This window comes from Tamandua tetradactyla, chromosome 7 (assembly GCF_023851605.1).
Source record: "Tamandua tetradactyla isolate mTamTet1 chromosome 7, mTamTet1.pri, whole genome shotgun sequence".
Lineage (NCBI taxonomy): Eukaryota > Metazoa > Chordata > Mammalia > Pilosa > Myrmecophagidae > Tamandua > Tamandua tetradactyla.
In genome coordinates, this window is record NC_135333.1 from 117,474,940 (window position 1) to 117,499,463 (window position 24,524).

The following is a 24,524-nucleotide window of genomic DNA, read 5'->3' on the forward strand; positions in this document are numbered from 1 at the left end:
TCAACATTGTTCATGTTTTTAGTTATACTTAAGGCAAAGAGCAAAGAGGATTGTATCTGAAATGTATTCAGTGTTAAACATTTTCTCCATTACTCCATCTTTACATATTTACTTACACAATTTTAATCTTCTGTCTTTGATTAATGAATTCATTCTCAGAAATCTCAAAGAGATTTTGGGCTTGAGAGGCCTATGAGGCTAAGTGAACAGTAATGGGGAACCATTCAAGAGTGACCCTATTTATCATAAAAGATTTGACTGATGAGTCACAGGTGAAAGTTTTGTTATTTACCTTTGTGATTCTCATTTACTTGCTCAGCATCACTGGCAATTTAATCATCATCACACTCACCCTGCTGGATGCTCACCTCAAGACACCCATGTATTTTTTCCTTAGGAATTTTTCCCTCTTAGAAGTTTCTTATACTACTAGATGCATCCTTAACTTCCGGGTTACCTTGGCAACTGGGGACAAAATCATTTCCTATGACTGTTGTGTCACTCAGGTGTTTTTTACCTCCCTTCTTGGAGCATCTGAATTTTACCTGCTGGCGGCCATGTCCTATGATTACTACGTTGCCATCTGTAACCCCTGCACTACACGACCATCATGAACAACAAAGCCTGCATATGGCTTGTCCTCAGTTGATGGCTTGCTGGGTTCTTTACCATCTTTCCACCTCTTATTCTGGGCCTAAACGTTGACTTCTGTGCCTCCAACATTGCTGCTCATTTCTATTGTGACACTAGTCCTCTCTTGCAGATCTCCTCCTCAGATACCTAGCTTATCAAGACAGTGGATTTCATCTCAGCTTCAGTGACACTCCTGGTCACATTGGTAATGGTGATAGTATCATACACCTATGTTGCATTCATGATCCTAAAAATCCCTTCAAGTAATCAAAGAAAAAGGCATTTTCTATATGTTCTTCCCACGTGATTGTGATTTCCCTCTTATGGCAGTTGCATTTTTATGTATGTTAAACCCTCAGTCCAAAAAATTTTTTTTCCAAGGGAATTGCAGTACTCAATACCTTAGTTGCCCCACTTTTGAATCCTTTCATCTACACTCTAAGGAACCAACAAGTGATAAAAGCCTCCGTGCATATGGTGCAATGTGTTATTTTGTTCTCAAATAAATAAATGTTCTGCTACGTTATAGAAAGGAAATCAACAAAAGAATTTTAAATAATATCAATTTACCAATTATAGCTTCTTACCAGTTCTTTTATTCTGGTTGTTTTAGCCTTTCTTTTACAAGCTTTATTTGCATATAAAACTTTTCATTACACAATGTTAAAAGTTTGTCAGAATGTTTTCATCATTGTTCTTGATCATCTTTAAAAACATTTATTTAAAAACTATGGTTGCACTTTTAAGGTATACTCTGTAGAAAGTAGATATATTTTATTTTTATATGCAAGTTCCATTAGAGATGTTTATATTTTAAGTATTTTCAGATATCTAAAATATTGCGGTCCCAGTCTTAAACCAACAAATCATTGGCATTCTTCTGGCCTCCAGAGCCACAAAACTGTTGTTTCAGAAAGTTCCTGGCTGTTTACTAGCTGCTTAGGATGAGGAATGAATCCTGGAACTCTTCATTCCACCATCTTCTGCCATGAAGTTAATCTTTTTCTGGTGGTGAGCCAATGTGACATCCAGGCTCACAAAAGTCCAACCTTATTAATAACATCTTCAGTAGCACATCCTTTGTTCCTCTGAATCAGGCATTTTGAACCCGAGAATGAAGATGTGTTGGTACTTTGAGCATTATAGGAGTACAGATGGATGAGTGGAATATAGCAAAGAAATATTCTCAGATCATAAGTATCTCATACAAGCATCAGCCCATAGTGAAACACCATTTCTAATCAGAGTATAATTTCTTCCCTCAAGGGTGTCACTGTTGATAAGAAGTAAAGTTTAAACAACTACTGAAATTAACTCAAATATTCCCCTACTACAATTAGAAGAGTTAGTAGAATGGAAAAGATTTCCATGCACTTGAACAAGAAAACGTAAGAAAGATACATCACATAAATCCATCAAAACAATTTTCATAATAAACTCATCTAAAAAGAACGAATGGTTTACAGTTGGCTAGAAGATACAAAAGGGAGAGAACAAAGGAAAAAACAACTCAGAAAGCTAAATCCCATAGTTATATAAGACAGAAAATTAGATTGTAAAAAATATTAATTATAGGTTTTGGAATAGTGCTGATATGGCAGGACAAAAGGGACTCAATGGCTTTAAAACTCCACAAGTAAGAGGACACAATTTTAGTTTGAGGATTTTGTCTGAGTTAGGATTTGTGTTTCCTCTTAGACTATATAATCCAGTTAAATGCTTCCTGGTTGGTTTTGAATGCATTACAATGACAAAATATTGTAACTTCATTTTTAAAAATATTTCAATAAACCTAATTACATTAGATAGTGTTTTGTGTATACATCACTTAAATGAAATTTCCCATAAAATTCTGATCCTATTCAAATTAGGCACATGGGATATGTTGACCTTCAAAATTGCCATTTACTGAGCTATTTATTCCAACAAAATTTTCATTTCCTGTCTTTGGCTTTTGTTTCTATTCAGTTGCCCATCATATATATACATTATCAAGCAATAAATTATGTGTACTGTTTAACAGACTTTATTTTTACTTCTATAGAGAATCTTTTGCTGAGTTTAGTGTATACATTTCAATTGATAGAGGCAAGTATCTTGTCTATATTTAAACATAATTCTACTTTCCTTTTCTCAGTTAAGACAGAGTACTAAACAATACTTCCACTTACAGAATGTTGTTTTATCTATCTATCTATCTATCTATCTATCTATCTATCTATCTATCTATCTATCTATTTATCTATCTATCTATCTATCTATCTATCTATCTATCTATCTATCTATCTATGTATCTATCATCTATCTATCTATTTATCTTTTATCCTGTCATCTATTATCTATTATATCTTCTTAGAAGAGCCAAAAATCTCATTCAGATTATAGTTAAGATTTACTTTTGGATTTAGAATCATTTGCCTGAGTTCATATGAATTTTCATTAACAGTAAAAGTTAACTGTCTTAGACCCAATACAGCAGCATAAGGAGTTCTAGGATTTAGCCCACCTTCCAGGATAGCAAGTAAATAGCCTGGAACAGTCAGAAGCATCTGGAATGGAAATGTGATTGATAAATCACGTTAAAGAGGGGCAAGTAAAGCCTTCCATACCATGGACTCCAGTCCCAGCACCACTGGCATGGCAGAGTGACTCAGCAGTCACTCTCTAGTGGGAAATAGAAACCCTCTCTCCTCGGACCAGGGAGAGTGAGACTCAGCCAGGCACCAATTTTGAGTTTTGATTAATAAATTTGGACTGCTGGTTACCAGCTCTGAGCACAGTGAAATTTACAATGCACCTAAGAAACAAAGACCCCAATGGATTCTTTTTCAGCCACAGTCCCAGCAGGAGAGGAAGCAGGGTGGACAGAGCCACACAGAGACCTCTGGAGGTGGCAGAGGTTGATTTACTGAAGGACAACTCTGCTCCAAGAAAAGGGGGATATGAGGCCAGGCCAGGCGAGCTGGACCACAAGCTCTGAGAACAGCTGCATTTTTTTAAAGCAGCCCATTAGAGAAAATAGCCGGCAGCCTCTGTTTCAGTCCTCCCCCAGGCAGGGGTACAGAAGAGTTGAATGATAGGGACTGTAACCCCTCAGGCAGCAGAGATAATTTGCTGAAGGGCTGCTCTTCCATGAGAAAAGTGGGAAGGGCAGGGCCCAGTGCAATTGGTGGCTGTCACTCAGAGAATATAAATCCGGGCCTCTGTGGTACAAGCAATATTTTCCAGACACATAAATTGGCCATTGAAACAATTGGCACCAGCAGGGATAGAAGTGAGGATGCTTGAGAATCACTGTAACATTTCTAGTTAGGTGGGAACAGGGTGCTAAAGGCAGCAATTGCACAAGAAAACAAGGGGGTTGGGGAAGAGGGGCCAAGGCCCAGCATAGGTAGTGACTATTATTTAGAGAATTCAAATTAAAAGGGCTGCATAAAAGCAACAATTTCAGCTAAGTTTCCCTCAGCTTCTTTGTCAACCAGCCTCTGGCAGGGGTAGGGTCAGCTGAGAATGAAAGGCACAGAACCACCTTCCTCCTGTGGGGAGCAGCAGACTGAAGTGCTCCATCTGCTGGCCAGGAAAGGGAAAGTCCAGAATCATGAGACTTGACAACAAAGTTTGGCATCTGCTGGGTCTTCTTCCCAGGGAACCTGGGTACCGATCTCCATTCCCTTCATGACACCTGGACCTGTCTTGTCTGGGAAAACTGACTGGGATATGTCCTCTCCAGGGAGGTCTTCCTCCAGAATCAGCCCTCCAGGGTGAAAGTAGCTAGAGACAATGAAAGGATTGCTAAAAGCATGTAGAGGCAAATCAGAAAACAAACAGAAAAGCAAGATTCAGAGATAGCAGAGAGGAAAAACATAGCCAGGAGGAGCAGAGTCCACCAGCCAGCAATCTTTGCAGATAAAGGAAAATGCCTCCCAGGGAGCTTAATGAAAGAGGAAACCAGGAGAGAAAGCTAGCAGATGTTGCCATGTTTGCCATGTGCCTTTCCAGATGAGAGAGAAGCCTTAACCATGTTCACCATGTGCCTTCTCACCTCAGAGAGAAACTCTGTATTTCATCAGCCTTCTTGAACCATGGCATTTTTCCCTGGATGCCTTAGATTGAACATTTCTATAGACTTGTTTTAATTGGAAAATTTTCTCAGCCTGTAAACTAGCAACTTATTAAACTCCCCTTTTTAAAGGCCATTCTGTAGCAAACAGGGAGCCCTTTCTCTCTCTCATTCAGCTGCCTTTTCTAGAGAAAACCCCAGACCAGCTCTCCTGACCTCTGGGAATGGATGAAGCTGCAGGCAAAAAGATAGGATATATTCCTGGTAGAGACTCCCTTTCCTAACTGCTAGGAATGGATGAAACTGCAGGCAATAAAGATAAGACACATTCTGGGATAGGGACCCCTCCCCAGCCACTCACCTGCTTCTGTAAGCTGCTTCAATGCCATAAATGGACCGATTGTCTTTCCTTTAATATTGCTATTTACCGTATTAGGCTTACCCTATCTGTAGCATGTAATAGTGTCTATAAAAACAAGTGTTGCCTTTTGTTTAGGGCTCAGACTTTCAAGGTGACTCGACTGAGCCCCATGGGCATGAGCTAATAAATCACTTGCTTCCTGAAACTGCAGTCCTTTAGTCTCAGCCTGCTCTAATTTCACAGAATGTTCCTGGAGGCCTGAGGCCCTGGTTTTCATGCTACATTTCTGGGGGCTCTTCCAGGATCTAACAGGGGGTGATGTTCTCACCTTCCTCACCCATGACGGCAGCGTCATCCAGACCGGAGACGCAATGGAATCCAATTCCGGCACCGGAATCTTCCCGTCTTGGGCTCCTGACCTCGCCGGTGGCGGTGCCCTCAACACTGGAGTGGAGATGAATCCAGGACAGTTTCAGGAATCAAGCATCAGAAGCACCGCCAGTCTGACTGGTGAGCACTCGAGTGTGTCAGGTTATCAGCCTACTCTGGGGCCAGGGACTGAGTGGAAGGGAGGCCTGATCAACCCCCAAGACTCTCCGAGTACCAGTCTCCATCTGGAGGAGCAATGGAAATGGAAGTCTTCAGATTTGGTTTTAGGAAGGGTGGCATGGGAGGAGTGTTGATTAAATGTGCGTGACTGAGTGAGTGAGTGAATGTTCTGGACCACAGGAGCTGAGCACCAGGCCATGAGTGAGTTTGGATTCTGCAAATCTGTGGCGATCCTCATACGGTTAAAGGTGGGCAACCCTTGCAGGGGGCTGGCCAGAGGTTTATACCGGACCACCAAAGCCAAGAGGCACCCAACGTCCCCGCTAGGGGAGTGGCCAGGCTGAACGAAGCACTAAATTGTCCAAAATCCCTTTATTATTTGTCTGTACACCCTTCCCCCTATCTTTTGGCTCCACCAATGTGAGGGGGGAGGGGGAATTTAGTAAGACACCTTTGCGGTGCATGAGGTCCAACTTTAAGTAGAATTTTACTGATGACTGGGGAGTCGAGCTGACCCCCGGCCAATTCAGGAAATCTGTCGGCTAAAATAGCCCAACATTGGGGTAGATTGGCCACCTGAGGGAACTTTTGACTTAGAGAAAGTACAGGCAGTTTATAGTATAGTGTCAGGGATGCCTGGCCACCCAGATCAGTTTCCCTACATTGCCACCTGGCCAGAAGTTGCAAAGAAGAAGCCAGGATGGATAAAGACTTGCTTTGATGGACATTGCCAAGTGCTTCTCACCCAGGTGATGGAGGGATCCCATAAGAAGCCAGGCAATAAGTCCAAGATTCCAGTTTTATCCAGACCACCAGAGAAGAAGAAAACCCCCTGCCTTACTTCATACCACCAATATCCACGGCCCAGCCAAGCTCTTCTGCAGCAACCCCTGCTCCCCCCAGCAGCCCAGAGGCATCTCCTGAGACTCCGCTGAACTCAGCCATCCCTGGACCCCTGAGCTATGGCAGTTGCAGCCCTGGCTGGCTGTAGCTGCTCCACCTACAGTCACACCCTTAATGTCTCTGAGAGAGACCCCAGGCCCTCCCTATGTTGATGCCCAGGGAGACTTTCAGGAAGGGAGAAGAAACTTCATATATATCCCCTTCACTTCTACTGACTTGTTGAACTGGAAGAATCATACACCATCCTACACTGAGAGGACCCAGATGATGATTGACCTGTTCCAGTCTATTGTCCATACCCACCAGCCCACCTGGACCGACTGCAATCAGCTACTTGTAACTCTTCTCAGCACTGAGGAGTGTCACTGTGTGGTAGTGGTGGTGCAAAAACACCTGGAGGAAAACACCCCTGATGGCACCCTAGACCTAACCCAATATGCCACCTGCAGTTTTCCAGGAGAGGACTCAGAGTGGGACCCAAACACTGATGCAGGGTTGTAGTCCCTCCAATGCATTGAGAGATTAATTATATAAAGAAGATATTGGGTGAGTATAAAGAAGAACTTACAGATATGCAAATAAAATCAGAGCTTATGGAAATGAAATACAAAAGAGATTAAAAGTATAATGGAGACATACAATAGAAGATGTGAAGAAACAGAACTAGAATCAGCAAACTAGAGGAAAAGACATCTGAAATCTTACACATAAAAAAATAGCTATGAAAACTAATACACAGATTTGAGCAGTGTCTCAGGGAGTTGAATGACAGCATGAAGCATATGAACATATATGTAATGTTTGTCCCAAAAGAAGAGAAAGGAAAAGGGACAGAAAGAATAACTGAGAAAATAATAGTTGAAAACATCCCAACTCTTATGAAAGACATCAAATTACAGTTTCAAGAAGTGCATCATAACTGAAACAGATGATATCTGAATAGACTTACTCCAAAACACATATTAATCAGATTTTCAAATACCTATGATGAAAATAGAATTCTGAAAATAGCAAGAGTAAAGGCACCCATCACATATGAGGGAAGCTTCATAAGACTAAGCGAGGATTTCTCATCAGAAACCGTGGAGGGGAGAATGTGGTGTTATGATACATTTAAGACACTGAAAGAGAAAAACTGCTGTACAAGAATTCTATATCCAACAAAAATGTCCATCAAAAATGAGGTAGAGATCAAAATGGTGACATATGTATGCTGTGAGAGTTCATTAACAAAAAATACTCTACAAGAATTTTTAAAAGGAGTGCTATAGGTTGATAGGGAAAGAAAGGAGAAAGAGGTTTAGGGGACTGTGTACAAATGAAGAATATCAGTAAGATTAATTAAAGGGGTAAAAAGAAAAAAAGTAAGACATAATGGTTGAAGAAAGAACTGCTTTTACAGTAATAATATTGAATGTTAATGGATTAAATGCCCCAATCATAAGTCATAGACTGGCAGAACAGGATCTTCTATATGTTCCTTACAAAAGCCTCAATTGAGACAGAAGGACACAAAACAATTGAAAGTGAAAGTTTGGTAAAAGATATCCCATGCAAACAGTAACCAAAAAAGAGCAGGGATAACTATGATCATATTGGACCAAGTAGACTTTAAATATAACACTACTAAAAGAGACAAGGAAAGACACTGTATAATAATAAAAGGGGCAATACACTAAGAAAAAAGAACAATCACAGTATTTATGCTCCTAGCCAGGGTGCCCCAAAATGAATGAAGCAAACACTGGAAAAATTGATGGGAGAAATAGATATCACTACAATAATAGTTGGAAATTTCAATAGACCACTTTCATCAATAGATAGAACATCTAGGCAGAGGATCAATATGGAAACAGATCTTGAATAATTTGATAAATGAGTAGACTTAACAGGCATTTACCGAAGATTGCACCCCAGAACAGCAGGATATACATTTTTCTCAATTGGCCATGGATCATTCTCCAGAATAGAGCATATATTGGGTCACAAAGCAAGTCTCAACAAATTCTAAAAGTTTGAAATTATACAAAGCACTTTCTCTAATCATAATGGAATAAAGCTGAAAATCGATAACAGGTGGAGGAATGGAAAATCCACATTTTATGAACGCTAAATAATGCACTCTTAAATGACCAGTGGGTCAAAAAGGAAAATGCAAGAGAAATCAATAAATATCTCAAGGCAAAAGAAAATCAGAACACAACATAACAAAACTTACATGACATAGTGAAGGTAGTGCTGAGAGGGAAATTTATTGTCTTAAATGCCTATATTAAAAAAGAAAAGCTAAAATCATAGACTTAAGTGAACAGCTAGAGGAACTAGAAAAAGAACAGCAAACTAATTCCAGATGAATAGAAGGAAAGAAATGACAATCTTTAAAGCAGAAATAAATGAAATTGAGAACAACAACAATGAAAAAAAAAACAATAGGGAATCAATAAAACCAGAAGTTGGTTCTTTGGTAAAATTGATAAAATTGATGGACTCAGGACTTCCGGGACAGGACAGCAGCTTGAGAACATGTACATTTTGGTTTGTCCTCCAGAACAGCTACTAAATGGCCAGACACAATACAGAACAGCTCCTGGAGCCACGCCAGTTACTGGACTCACAGCATACCCCAATCTGGACCAGCTGGACCAGCTGCAAGCCCCCCAGAACCGTAAGTTCCCCAAGCTGTGGTAACTGCTGCCCCTCCCCCACAGGCTGTTTCCCAGGGGGAAAGAAACGAGACTTTACCATCAGCAGGGACTGAGCCCAACAAAATGTTACTTGTGGAATAAATTAACAAATTCTGAGTACTAAAAATGGCTTCCAGTTCAGGTGAACCTGGCCAAGCAGAGGTTGCTCATTTTTGCCCCAGCACCAAGGGGGCAGGGCTGAGGGAAAAAGGAAAAAAAAGAAGGAAATAGAGGTTTTTGTGGCTGTGTTTCTACTAAGGCTTGACTGCCTTTGGATATAGTGATAGGGCTCCTCACCTGCAACTGCCCAGGCATAGGCAGAAACAAGCGTGTTTGAGGGCTTGTCTGGAGACTGTGCCTTCACCAGGTGAGGGGTGAATCCCAACTCAGGTTGAATACCTCTCTCAAGGAATTCAGACACCAGGGCTTGGTAATTTGAAACCATTAAAACCAGCCTACAAACTGTCCTTGGTCTCCACCACGCCACCAGCCAAAGTTAAAGGTATAGCATCATCTTATGCTGGTGGGACCTGCAGGCAGACAAGCACCACATACTGGGCAGGATAAGAAAAACAGAGTCCAGAGACTTCACAGGAAACTCTTTCACCCTGCTGGGTCTCAGCCTTGGGGAAAACTGACACAGGTGACTCTTTCCTCCTGATAGAAGGCCAGTATGGTCTGGGAAAATCCGGCTGGGGTCTATAATACCTAAGTAGACCCTCATGAGTGTGTGTGGGGGGGGGAAAGACACCATACAAGCAGAGCAAGAAACAAGAAAACAAGAACTGAAAAACTCTCCTCTGTTAAACAAAACTTAAGCTAGAGGTCCAGATAAAGCTGAATTGAATGTCAAAGAACAGATAGACAACAAATTCATCCAGCAAGAAAACCCTAGATAAAAGAAGTGAAAGCAATCTCCAGAATAAACTAATTAAGGTAATTGAATGCCTAGATGCCAGCAAAAAATAATAAATCACACTATGAAAATTGAAGATATGGCCCAGTAAAAGGAACAAACCAACAATTTAAATGACATACAGGAGCTGAAACAATTAATTCAGAATGTACGAACAGACATGGAAAACCTCATCAAAAACCAAATCAATGAATTGAGGGAGGATATAAAGAAGGCAAGGAATGAACAAAAAGAAGAAATTGAAAATCTAAAAAAACAAATCAAAGAACTTATGGGAATGAAAGACACAGATGAAAAAAACAATGGAAACCTACAATGGTAAATTTCAAGAAACAGAACATTGGATTTCTGAACCGGAGGATGGAACATCTGAAATCTGGCAAGAAAAAGAAAATATAGGGAAAAAATGGAAAAATATAAGCAGGGATACAGGGAACTGAAAGACAATATGAAGCCCATGAATATACGTCTTGTGGGTGTCCCAGTAGGAGAAGAGAAGGGATAAGGAGAAGAAAAGCTAATGGAGGAAATTATCATTGAGAATTTCCCAACTCTTATGAAAGACTTAAAATTACATATCCATTAAGTGCAGCGTACCCCAAAGAGAATAGATCCAAATAGACGTACTCCAAGACACTTACTAATCCCAATGCTAGAGATCAAAGAGAAAGAGGGAATCTTGAAAGCAGCAAGAGAAAAGCTATCCATCACATACAAGGGGAGCTCGATAAGACTATGTCTTATGAGCTTATGAAAGACCTAAAATTACAGATTTTACAGACCCAACTCTTATGAAAGACCTAAAATTACAGATCCAAGAAGTGCAGCACACCCCAAAGAGATTAGACCCAAATAGGCGTTCCCCAAGACACTTACTAGTTAGAATGTCAGAGGTCAAAGAGAAAGAGAGGATCTTGAAAGCAGCGAGAGAGAAGCAATCCATCACATACAAGGGAAACCCAATAAGATTATGTGCAGATTTCTCAGCAGAAACCATGGAGGCAAGAAGACAGTGGGATGATATATTTAAATTATTAAAAGAGAAAAACTGCCAACCAAGAATTCTATATCCAGCAAAAGTGTCCTTCAAAAATGAGGGATAGATTAAAACGTTTTCAGACAAATATCACTGAGAGAATTTATTACCAAGAGCCCAACTCTGCAAGAAATACTGAAGGGAGCACTAGAGACAGATATGAAAAGACAGAAGAGAGAGTTGTGGAGAAGAGTGTAGAAAGGAAGACTATGAGTAAAGGTGAAAAGAAGGAAAATTAGATATGACAGATAAAATCCAAGAGGCAAAATGGTAGAAGAATGTACTACCCATGCAGTAATAACAGTAAATATTAATGAATTAAACTCCCCAATCAAAAGACATAGACTGGCAGAATGGATTAAAAAACAAGACCCATCTACGTGCTGTCTCTACTCAAAGCACATGGAAGCAAGGACACAAATGGACATTTGCACACCAATGTTTATAGCAGCATTATTTACAATTACCAAGAGATGGAAACAGCCAAAATGTACATCAACAGACGGGTGGCTAAATAAACTGTGGCATATACATACAGTGGAATATTATGCAGCTGTAAGTCAGAATAAAGTTATGAAGGATGTAACAACATGCATGGACCTTAAGGACATTATGCTGAGTGTGATTAGCCAAAAACAAAAGGACAAATACTGTGTGGTCTCACTGATATGTACTGACATTAGTGAATAAACTTGGAATATTTTGTTGGTAACAGAGACCATCAGGACATAGAAATAGGGTAAGATATTGGGTTTCTGGAGATGAAGGGATACAGATTGTGCAACAGGACTGAATACAAAAACTCAGAAATGGACAGCACAACACTACCTGACTGTAATAAAATTATGTTAAAACACTGAATGAAGCTGAATGTGAGAATGATAGAGGGAGTAGGGATGGAGCATAAATGAAATCACAAAGAAAGATAGTTGATAAAGACTGAGATGACATAATCTAGGAATGCCTAGAGTGTATAGTGATAATGACTAAATGTAAAAATTTAGAAATGTTTTTGCATGAGGAAGAACAAAGGAATGTCATTACTGCAGGGTGCTGAAGATAGATTGTAATTAATATTTTAAAATTTCAACTTATGTGTGAGACTAAATAAAAAATGTCTATTTGGGGCAAAATTTATATTTGGACTAGTACATCTCCTAATATAACCTAGGTAGATAGTTGGTTGAACTACAGAAGTACATGAGTACATGGAACCTTGGGTAGGACATGAGATTTTATTGGTTTGTCAAGAGTGAAACCCCAATGAATCCCAGAGTGATTTGATCAGTGAGTGGAAAAGTATTTGCAAAGTCCCCTTCACGGAATGGTGAGAATGGGGGAAAATTCAACCTCCCCAAGTTGAATTATTGATGTTCTCACAAGCAGTGCAGACAACCGAAGCAGTGCAGATAACTGAATTTTCAACAATTCATGAACCATAACCCCACAAAGGATAGGTCAAGCCTACTTAAAATTAGGCCTAAGAGTCACCCCCAAGAGAACCTCTTTTGTTGCTCAGATGTGCCCTTTCTCTCCAGCCAATACAACAAGCAAACTCACCACTCTCCCCCTGTCTATGTGGGACATGACTCCCAGGGGTGTGGACTTTCCTGGCAATTTGGGACAGAAATCCCAGAATGAGCTGAGACTCAGCATCAAAGGATGAAGAAAAACTCCTGAATGAGCTGAGACCCAGCCTCAAGGGATTGAGAAAACCTTCTCTACCAAAAGGGGGAAGAGTAAAATGAGACAAAGTATCAATGGCTGAGAGATTCCAAACAGTCAAGAGGTTATCCTGGAGTTTATTCGTATGCATTAAGTAGATATCACCTTGCTATCCAAGATGTAATGGAGAGGCTGGAGGGAACTACCTGAAAATGTAGAGCTGTGTTCCAGTAGTCATGTTTCTTGATGATGATTGCATAGTGATATAGCTTTCATGATGTGACTGTGTGATTGTGAAAACCTTGTTTCTGATGCTCCTTTCATCTACCTTGTCAACAGATGAGTAGAACTGTTGTGGACCAGAGGCTAACCTAAGATGGTGATTAAGCCAACATGGCCACCCTGGCTGATGCAATAGCACCTACATATTACAACAAGGTTCTTCACGGAAATAGGCTCCCGCCAAGAGTCTGTTCTGCCCCTTTTTCCCTGGCAACAAGTGCCACAAATCATCTAACCAACCCTTCCCGCTGGCGCAAACTCCCTCCTATCATAATGCTCCACATACCCTACTTCCCTCCCCAAGTCAGTATATATACACCTGGTTTGCTTAATAAAATTTGCAGCTTGATGAGAATCCTGTCTTGCTGTCCTTCTTGCATCTCTCTGTCCCATAGCCATTCTTCCCTCAGCAGGTGGCGGACCCCATTGACTGTCCTGCGGGTCGGGACAATTGGCACCCAACGTGGGGCTCAACTGCTAGCTGAGAGATAGAAGCATCGCGCGCTGAAAAATGAGGAGGGCCCTCCCATAACCCCGGACTGCCACAGAAGTAACTCGCCTGTGAACGCAGCCCCGGCGACATTGCCTCGCGCCGACGGACGAACAAAGAGAAAAGCGAAGGATCACGCAGTAAGTCACTTTCATTTTCATTTAAAAAATTCACTATGGGACAGGAATCTAGTACACATGAGCTTTACGTGAGACAATTAAAAGAAACCCTCAAGATGCGAGGAGTGAGAGTTAAGAAAAAGGACCTTAGAAATTTCTTTCAGTTTGTCTATCAAACCTGTCCATGGTTCCCTGCTGATGGGACCATAGACCAAAAATGCTGGTTGAGAGTAGGAGATTGTTTAAAGGACTATTATAAAATTTTCGGGCCGGAAAAAGTACCAGTTACAGCCTTCAATTATTGGAACTTAATCAATGAGGCCATAAATACTTTCCCTTCAGACCCTGAAATACTAGAGCTTTGTAGAGAGGGAGAAAATGCCTTAAAAAATTCAGACCCCGAAATACTAAAGCTTTATAGAGAGGGAGAAAATGCCTTAAAAAATGCACATCCCCTCTCCAGACCCCACTCAGAATGTAATTCTGTCACTATAGATATACCAAATGACACTGACCTCCAAGAAGATAAAACTCCCTGTGCCGAAAAACCCCTCTCAGCTTTTAATAACCTCCCAGCCTTCCGACCCCCCCCCCCCATGTGCCATGTGCACCACAACCTCCTCACCATTGCTATCCTATAATGCCCTGAGTTCCACCCTTCCTGCCACAATATACAGCCTTGGAGGAAGCGGCCACTACGCTCAGAAACAGTGCAAACACCTTTAATGAACTCTTTGCCCAAGAACAGGCCAGAGCTAGCCGACAACAACTGCAAAATAATCACCTCCTCAACTCCTTGCAAACCGCCAGTCAGGCGCTCTCTTCTCTCTCTCTAATGACTAACTAAAATAAGCCCTCTAACCCCCGCTGTGCCAACTACACTTTTCCGGTCCTCCGTAGCCAGCAAAAGTCAAGGTCAGAGGCTTCCGAGCCTCAGTCTGAACAGGAAAGTGAGGAGGAAGGGAGCGAGAAGGCCAATGATGAGGACGAAATAAAATCAGAATGTAGCCACGAGTGTAGCCACGAGTGGGAGGAAACACCCCGAACCAATAAATACAAAAGGATTAATCTAAAATATTTAAAAGAACTAAAAAAAGCCATGCATGATTATGGAGCAACTGCCCCTTTTACTCTGGCTTTGCTAGACAATATTAGCGAAAAGGAGCTTACTCCAAATAATTGGTCACAGCTCGCCAGAGCCACCCTATCAGGTGGCGATTTCCTGCTATGGAAAGCGGACTATGAGGAGCAGTGTAAAAAGTATGCTGAAAGCAACATCTTAAAAGACAGCACAAAATCTTGGTCATTAAAAAAGCTTCTAGGGTCAAGTCTTATCATCTTAATTCTACCCAAGCACAATACCCCCTTGGTTTCCAGGTGCAGTCCGCCACCATTAAAGCATGGAGGCTACTCCCCCAAAAAGGGGCTCTCACTTCCTCTTTATCAAAAATAGTTCAGGGTCCCAACGAGCCATATACTGACTTCCTTAGTCAGCTACAGACTGCAGCCCAATGCATTCTCGGTGATCAGCAAAGTGAAAGCGATTTTATCAAGTATCTTGCTTATGAAAATGCTAACACTGCCTGTCAGGCGGCAATCCGCCCTTTTCATAACACTGACCTCTCCAATTATATTAAACTTTGTAACGGAATAAATCCTAATACTCAGGCAATATTAGCTGTCTTACAAAATCGCCCTCAAAACAACGGCCCCATCTACTTTAATTGTAATGAATCGGGTCATTATTCAAAAAATTGCCTCCTACGCACAAATAATTTTCCCACGCACCCGCCAGTATCTAATTTCCCCAGTCCAAGACCTCCCCCTCGCGCCGTCTGTCCTCGGTGCAAAAAAGGGTTTCACTGGTCCTCTGATTGTCACTCTAAAACTGACATCATGGGTCAACCTTTAATGCCTAGGCAGCAGGGAAACTCCCATCAGGGCCAGCCCCAGGCCCCTCAGAGGACAAACACCGGGGCAGTACGGTTTGTCCCCCAGCAGCAACCCCTCCCTTCAGTTCCAGCGCTACCAACCATTCATCATGCCTCCATGTCTCAGAACTCCAGAGGGCCACAGCAGGAAGTGCGGGGTTGGACCTCTGTGCCTCCTCCGACTCAATACTAACCCCAGAAACATCACCCTTACTTATCCCTACAGGAGTCTATGGGCCATTACCTCCTAACATTTTTGGTCTAGTACTAGGAAGGGCTAGCACCACCTTGCACGGCCTCCAAATCACCCCAGGAATAATTGATAATGATTATACAGGGGAAATTCAAATTATTGCTGTCACTAACTATGACCTCGTTCCCATCCATACTGAAGATTGGGTGGCACAACTCATTTTGCTCCCCCTTCAACATATCAATACTAATTTAAAAAAACTCTATCGCTCAAAAAACAGTTTTGGGTCATCAGATGCTTATTGGGTCCAACCTATTATGAAAGAAAAACCAACCTTATGTTTAAAATTCAATGGAAAACCCTTTACAGGGCTTATTGATACTGGAGTTTATGCTACTGTCATCTCCTCAAAACACTGGCCTAAAGCTTGGCCCCTCACTTCCATTCATACTATAATTGAGGCATAGGTGGCCAAAATGAACCCCTCGTAAGCGCTCAATTATTAAAATGGGAAGATGAGGAGGGCAACACCGGAGATGTCTTACCGTATATCATACCTGATCTACCGGTAAACTTGTGGGGCCGAGATATTTTAAGTCAAATGAAAATTATCATGCATAGTCCAAATGATGCTGTCACTGCACAAATGCTGAAAATGCACCATCTCCCTGGGCAAGGTTTGGGGAAAAATAACCAGGGCATAAAACAACCCATAATGACATTTCTGCGAAGGGACTGGACAGGACTAGGTTACAATCCAAATTTACCATGATGGTCATTGACATTCCTGTACCCCACGCAACAAAAATCTCTTGGAAAACCACGAATCCTGTGTGGGTTGATCAATGGCCATTAACCTTAGATAAAACCCTGGCAGCTATACGGTTAGTACAGGAACAACTTCATGCCGGGCATATTGAACCTACCCACTCGCCCTGAAACACTCCAATTTTCATTGTTAAGAAAAAATCTGGCAAATGGTGACTAATACAGGACTTACGCACCATCAATAAAGTAATGGTCCCCATGGGGGCGCTTCAGCCTGGCCTTTCCTCACCAGTTGCTATCCCTGCAAATTGGCACAAAATAATTATTAACCTTAAAGACTGTTTCTTTTCTATACCCCTCCATCCAAAGGACAGACAATACTTCGCCTTTAGTGTCCCTCAAACTAATTTTCAAGCCCCCATGTCTCGCTTCCAATGGAAAGTTCTTCCACAAGGCATGGCTAACAGCCCAACACTGTGCCAAAAATTTGTTTCCGATGCCATCTGTCCCGTTAGAGCTCAATGGCCATGCAACTATATCCTCCATTACATGGACGATATTTTAATTGCCAGCCAAACAATTACTGACTTACATACCTGCTTTCTAATGCTCTTAAAATGCCTGAAAGCAATGGGTCTCTCAATAGCCCCAGACAAAATACAAGTTTCAAATCCATTCTCATATCTAGGTTTTGAACTCCATCAAGAGCGTGTCCTAACGCCAAAAATCCATTTACAAACCAATCACTTAACAACCCTAAATGACTTTCAAAAACTTTTAGGTGACATCCAGTGGCTCCATCCTTATTTAAAATTAACAACTGAGGAAATCGCACCCCTTACAGACTTACTAAAAGGTGACCCCAGTCCTTCCTACCCTCGGATTTTAACAAAGGAGGCCGCTCGAGCACTAACCATTGTAGAATCAGCTATCCAAAATCAAACCTGTTATCAAATACACTATGACCAACCATTATACTTTATCATTCTTCCCACACCTCATGCGCCAACAGGGGTTTTTTGGCAACCTAATCTAAAGTCTCCCACAAATAAAGGCTCACCTTTGTACTGGGTACACCTTTCCTCCACACCGAGCAAAGTTCTCTTCCCATATCCATCTTTAACTGTCTCCCTCCTAATGAAAGGCCAATGAATGAGCCTCCAGTTATTCAGAAGGGACCCTGATACCATCATTCTCCCATATACACTAGAACAAATACAATGGCTATCTCAAACAAATGACGAATGGGCCATTGCTTGTGTTTCCTTCTCAGGCAATTTAGAAAATCATTATCCAAGTGATCCTATAATCCAGTTTGCTAAAACTCATCAGTTTGTCTTCCCTCGGGTCACATCACAAACACCTATCACCCCAGCGCTCACAGTTTTCACCGATGGCTCTGCCAATGGCACCACCGCCTATGTAATTCAGGGCAAGGCCACCCGCCTTCCATCCCCTTACACATCGGCTCAACTCATTGAACTTTATGCAGTTTTACACGTCTTTCAAACACTCCAGACCCAACCATTTAATCTATACACCGATAGTGCCTACATCGCAAAGTCTATTCCCCTCTTGGAAACAACACCTTTTATCAAACCCTCCACCAAAACTACTCAGTTATTCTCAACCCTACAAAAGCTTATCCACCAGCGCCACCTTCCTTTCTATATAGGACACCTCAGAGCACATTCGGACCTACCTAGCCCACTCACTGAGGGCAATGCCCTAGCGGATGCAGCCACTCGCTCAGTTCATCTAGCCGTCCTCAACCCACTTGAAGCAGCCACAAAAGCCCATGCTCAACACCATTTAAATGCAACCACCCTCCACCACAAATATCGCCTCTCTAGGGAACAGGCAAGATCCATAGTCAAAGCCTGCAAAAATTGTGTCACTGAATTGCCGGTCCCACACTTGGGAGTCAACCCCAGAGGGCTAATCCCTAATGAACTTTGGCAAATGGATGTCACACACTTACCAGAGTTTGGCAAGCTAAAATATGTGCATGTCAGCATAGATACATTCAGTGGGTTCATTGTGGCCAGCCTCCATACTGGAGAAGCCTCAAAGGATGTTCAATCCCATCTACTATACTGTTTTTCCATTTTAGGTCAGCCAAAAACCATCAAAACAGATAATGGGCCTGGCTATACGGGAAAAAACTTCCAAAACTTTTGCCTACAACTTAATATTAAACATGTTACAGGAATCCCCTATAATCCTCAGGGACAGGGAATAATTGAGCGAGCACATCGCACCCTGAAAAATACCCTAGGACGCCTGAAAAATAGCACTCTCTCCCTGATGAAGCAGTGCCCTCGCGACCTCCTTCACCATGTGCTTTTTGTTCTTAATTTTCTATCAGTTGACACGAATGGGTGTTCCGCAGCCGACCGACATTGGCATTCGGAAACCTCTACAAATCAGGCCACTGTTATGTGGCGTGACCCCTTAATATCAAAATGGAATGGGCCTGACCCTGTAATTATTTGGGGACAAGGCTCTGCTTGCATATATGATCAAGAAAAGGAAGGCCCTCGCTGGCTTCCAGAAAGACTAATAAAACATATTGATCCTCCACTATCGGAACTAACCCCTAAGACACCTTCCCCCCGTCCTTCTAATAATAATCTCTCCAGGGTGGAAGTCTCTCCCTGAGAAAAATGTTTTTCTTCTCTCTTTCAGCGCTTCAACAAATCCTGCTATAGCCTACCCGGACGCAGCCAGCCTACACACAACCGGAAGCCAGAAGGAGTCCTACTTACAGGTTTACCCCATCACTAATACCACATGAATTACTGGCTCTTACTAATTTGTCTTCTAGCCCTAGTGTTCGCAGCAATACTAGCAGAAGTTGCCCCAAAAGACTGGAATCTATTAGAAAGAATTTTGCTCGCCATAACATTTCTATGTGCTATAGGGTGCATTACCCTGCTAGTTTTTCTCCCTTAATCAAAGGAACAGATAGCCTTTATTAGAATGGCTTTATTAATATTCCCCTCTAGACTTGTCATCTTATGCTTGCTCCTAAAATATACTTTTGGTGGCATGGATGACCCACAAGCCATCCAAAAACTGGTGAACAAGATCCATAATACTGCATGCGATTGTAGAGAAACAGTTCAGAACACCCCCTTGACGGGAACATACTCATTGCAGCAAAGTTGTAGGGAGAAGGTAGCCTACCTATTACATGGTCACGCCTCCAAGGTAGGGAAAAATCAAAGATGGGTCTGTTTGAAGCTCCCTAATCTAGCATCCCCCATTAATGGGGTATTACCAAAGTATACTTGCACCCAAATATATTCCTCTCTTCATACCCAATGCTATACAGCGTATTCACAGTGCATAGACAAAAGCAATAACAAAACTTACTATTTTACTAAATTATCTCACACAGATTTAATGTTTAAGCCGCCTGAAGGAATAGGCAACTCTAAGCTCCAACTAAGCAACTGTGGTGGAAATGATGCTGCAATAGGGAAGGAGGTGTGCTGGTCACCTACACCCCCAATACACATGTCAGACGGAGGAGGACCCCAAGATCAAGCTAGAGAGCTCGTAGCTAAAAAACAATTACAAGCAATAATTGATCATTTATATCCTCAGCTCCATTATCACCCGCTAGCAAAAATAAAAATCCAAAATATAGATCTAGACCCCCAAACGTATGACATTTTAACTGCCACTTGGAAATTACTCAATATCTCCAAACCAGAATTGGCATCTGATTGCTGGCTTTGCCTACGGATGGGAGGCCCCCTGCCCCTTGCCTTGCCACCACGCAATAATACCTATAGCAACCTCTCTAGCTCTTGCAGTATCTCCATACCTTTCCGAGTGCTGCTTGAGTTCGAAAACAGCACTCTTTGCTTCTCCTCACCATCCACTAATAATAGTAATGAGATAGATCTTGGCGTGCTCTCTATTGATTGTCAGGAGACAATCAATAGCTCTGATCCCCTCTGTCCCACTAACGGCACTGTATTCATATGTGGCGGTGGCCTTGCTTATACTGCACTCCCACAAAATTGGACTGGGTGATGTGTCTTAAGTATACTCCTTCCTAATATCGATATCATCAGAGGGGAGGAGCCAGTACCTATCCCCAGATTAGACCTTATTGCTGGCCGCCAAAAAAGGGCCGTGCAAATGCTCCCCCTCCTAGCTACGATGGGAATTCTTGGAGCTTTAGGTACTGGATCTGCTGGTCTAGGGGTTTCTGTCACACAATATACTAAATTATCCAAACAATTAATTGGGGAAGTGCAAGCTTTATCAAGCACCATTCAGGACGTTCAAGACCAGTTAGACTCTCTTGCCGAGGTAGTCCTACAAAATCGTAGAGGGCTAGATTTATTAACCGCGGAAAAGGGGGAATATGTTTGGCTTTACAGGAACGCTGCTGCTTCTATACAAATAAATCTGGCATCGTCAGAGACAAAATTAAGAAGCTGCAAGAAGAATTGGAAAAAAGAAGACAAGAACTGGCTGAATCTCCTCTATGGAGCGCATTTAATGAACTATTGCCTTACCTCCTCCCTATATTAGGCCCTTTAATAACCTTACTCCTCATAATATCTATTGCACCTGCCATTATAAGGAAAATACTCCAGCTTGTAAAGGATCAAGTTAACTCAGCCTTAGGGAGGCCCATTCAGGTGCATTACCAAAGGCTCCGTCTCCAGGACCAAGGTGTGACCCTGGAAGGCCAAGAAAACATCTACCCTCTGCAAACCCCCTCCTACGGGAGCAGCATATAACTCAAAGATATGCTTCCAGCTTACGCTGTGATTGGTACCACTGGGTGTGAGGCAAAGCACTGCAAAGGAGGGCCAAATGATCAAATAGGCCATTTCGAGCCCCTTGAGGAATATGCCTCATTTGCACAAAGATTTGCTCTGCAATAATTCCTTTCCACAGAAAACAGAGCCGCCAACAACTTGGGGAATGAGGCCTCTATTCCCCCAAGCTGGTTAAAGCCAAAGGACAATAAATGTCCTACTCCTTCCCTGTCAAATCAAACAAAGGGAGGAGATGTTGGGGACCAGAGGCTAACCTAAGATGGCGATTAAGCCAACATGGCCACCCTGGCTGATGCAATAGCACCTACATATTACAACAAGGTTCTTCACGGAAATAGGTTCCCGCCAAGAGTCTGTTCTGCCCCTTTTCCCCTGGCAACAAGTGCCACCAATCATCTAACCAACCCTTCCCACCGGCGCGAACTCCCTCCTATCATAATGCTCCACATACCCTACTTCCCTCCCCAAGTCAGTATATATACACCTGGTTTGCTTAATAAAATTTGCAGCTTGATGAGAATCCTGTCTTGCTGTCCTTCTTGCATCTCTCTGTCCCATAGCCATTCTTCCCTCAGCAGGTGGCGGACCCCATTGACTGTCCTGCGGGTCGGGACAATTGGCACCCAACGTGGGGCTCAACTGCTAGCTGAGAGATAGAAGCATCGCGCGCTGAAAAATGAGGAGGGCCCTCCCATAACCCCGGACTGCCACAGAAGTAACTCGCCTGTGAACGCAGCCCCGGCGACATTGCCTCGCGCCGACGGACGAACAAAGAGAAAAGCGAAGGATCACGCAGTAAGTCACTTTCATTTTCATTTAAAAAATTCACTATGGGACAGGAATCTAGTACACATGAGCTTTACGTGAGACAATTAAAAGAAACCCTCAAGATGCGAGGAGTGAGAGTTAAGAAAAAGGACCTTAGAAATTTCTTTCAGTTTGTCTATCAAACCTGTCCATGGTTCCCTGCTGATGGGACCATAGACCAAAAATGCTGGTTGAGAGTAGGAGATTGTTTAAAGGACTATTATAAAATTTTCGGGCCGGAAAAAGTACCAGTTACAGCCTTCAATTATTGGAACTTAATCAATGAGGCCATAAATACTTTCCCTTCAGACCCTGAAATACTAGAGCTTTGTAGAGAGGGAGAAAATGCCTTAAAAAATTCAGACCCCGAAATACTAAAGCTTTATAGAGAGGGAGAAAATGCCTTAAAAAATGCACATCCCCTCTCCAGACCCCACTCAGAATGTAATTCTGTCACTATAGATATACCAAATGACACTGACCTCCAAGAAGATAAAACTCCCTGTGCCGAAAAACCCCTCTCAGCTTTTAATAACCTCCCAGCCTTCCGACCCCCCCCCCCATGTGCCATGTGCACCACAACCTCCTCACCATTGCTATCCTATAATGCCCTGAGTTCCACCCTTCCTGCCACAATATACAGCCTTGGAGGAAGCGGCCACTACGCTCAGAAACAGTGCAAACACCTTTAATGAACTCTTTGCCCAAGAACAGGCCAGAGCTAGCCGACAACAACTGCAAAATAATCACCTCCTCAACTCCTTGCAAACCGCCAGTCAGGCGCTCTCTTCTCTCTCTCTAATGACTAACTAAAATAAGCCCTCTAACCCCCGCTGTGCCAACTACACTTTTCCGGTCCTCCGTAGCCAGCAAAAGTCAAGGTCAGAAGCTTCCGAGCCTCAGTCTGAACAGGAAAGTGAGGAGGAAGGGAGCGAGAAGGCCAATGATGAGGACGAAATAAAATCAGAATGTAGCCACGAGTGTAGCCACGAGTGGGAGGAAACACCCCGAACCAATAAATACAAAAGGATTAATCTAAAATATTTAAAAGAACTAAAAAAAGCCATGCATGATTATGGAGCAACTGCCCCTTTTACTCTGGCTTTGCTAGACAATATTAGCGAAAAGGAGCTTACTCCAAATAATTGGTCACAGCTCGCCAGAGCCACCCTATCAGGTGGCGATTTCCTGCTATGGAAAGCGGACTATGAGGAGCAGTGTAAAAAGTATGCTGAAAGCAACATCTTAAAAGACAGCACAAAATCTTGGTCATTAAAAAAGCTTCTAGGGTCAAGTCTTATCATCTTAATTCTACCCAAGCACAATACCCCCTTGGTTTCCAGGTGCAGTCCGCCACCATTAAAGCATGGAGGCTACTCCCCCAAAAAGGGGCTCTCACTTCCTCTTTATCAAAAATAGTTCAGGGTCCCAACGAGCCATATACTGACTTCCTTAGTCAGCTACAGACTGCAGCCCAATGCATTCTCGGTGATCAGCAAAGTGAAAGCGATTTTATCAAGTATCTTGCTTATGAAAATGCTAACACTGCCTGTCAGGCGGCAATCCGCCCTTTTCATAACACTGACCTCTCCAATTATATTAAACTTTGTAACGGAATAAATCCTAATACTCAGGCAATATTAGCTGTCTTACAAAATCGCCCTCAAAACAACGGCCCCATCTACTTTAATTGTAATGAATCGGGTCATTATTCAAAAAATTGCCTCCTACGCACAAATAATTTTCCCACGCACCCGCCAGTATCTAATTTCCCCAGTCCAAGACCTCCCCCTCGCGCCGTCTGTCCTCGGTGCAAAAAAGGGTTTCACTGGTCCTCTGATTGTCACTCTAAAACTGACATCATGGGTCAACCTTTAATGCCTAGGCAGCAGGGAAACTCCCATCAGGGCCAGCCCCAGGCCCCTCAGAGGACAAACACCGGGGCAGTACGGTTTGTCCCCCAGCAGCAACCCCTCCCTTCAGTTCCAGCGCTACCAACCATTCATCATGCCTCCATGTCTCAGAACTCCAGAGGGCCACAGCAGGAAGTGCGGGGTTGGACCTCTGTGCCTCCTCCGACTCAATACTAACCCCAGAAACATCACCCTTACTTATCCCTACAGGAGTCTATGGGCCATTACCTCCTAACATTTTTGGTCTAGTACTAGGAAGGGCTAGCACCACCTTGCACGGCCTCCAAATCACCCCAGGAATAATTGATAATGATTATACAGGGGAAATTCAAATTATTGCTGTCACTAACTATGACCTCGTTCCCATCCATACTGAAGATTGGGTGGCACAACTCATTTTGCTCCC

The 24,524-nt window shown here is 42.6% G+C and overlaps 2 pseudogenes; both read left to right on the plus strand.

Moving 5' to 3' along the window:
* The first annotated feature begins 212 nt into the window (after positions 1-212).
* On the plus strand, positions 213-1,143 carry LOC143690019 (olfactory receptor 6C74-like; annotated as a pseudogene).
* An 18,498-nt stretch (positions 1,144-19,641) lies between these two features.
* On the plus strand, positions 19,642-21,356 carry LOC143690604 (syncytin-1-like; annotated as a pseudogene).
* The last annotated feature ends 3,168 nt before the right edge of the window (positions 21,357-24,524 follow it).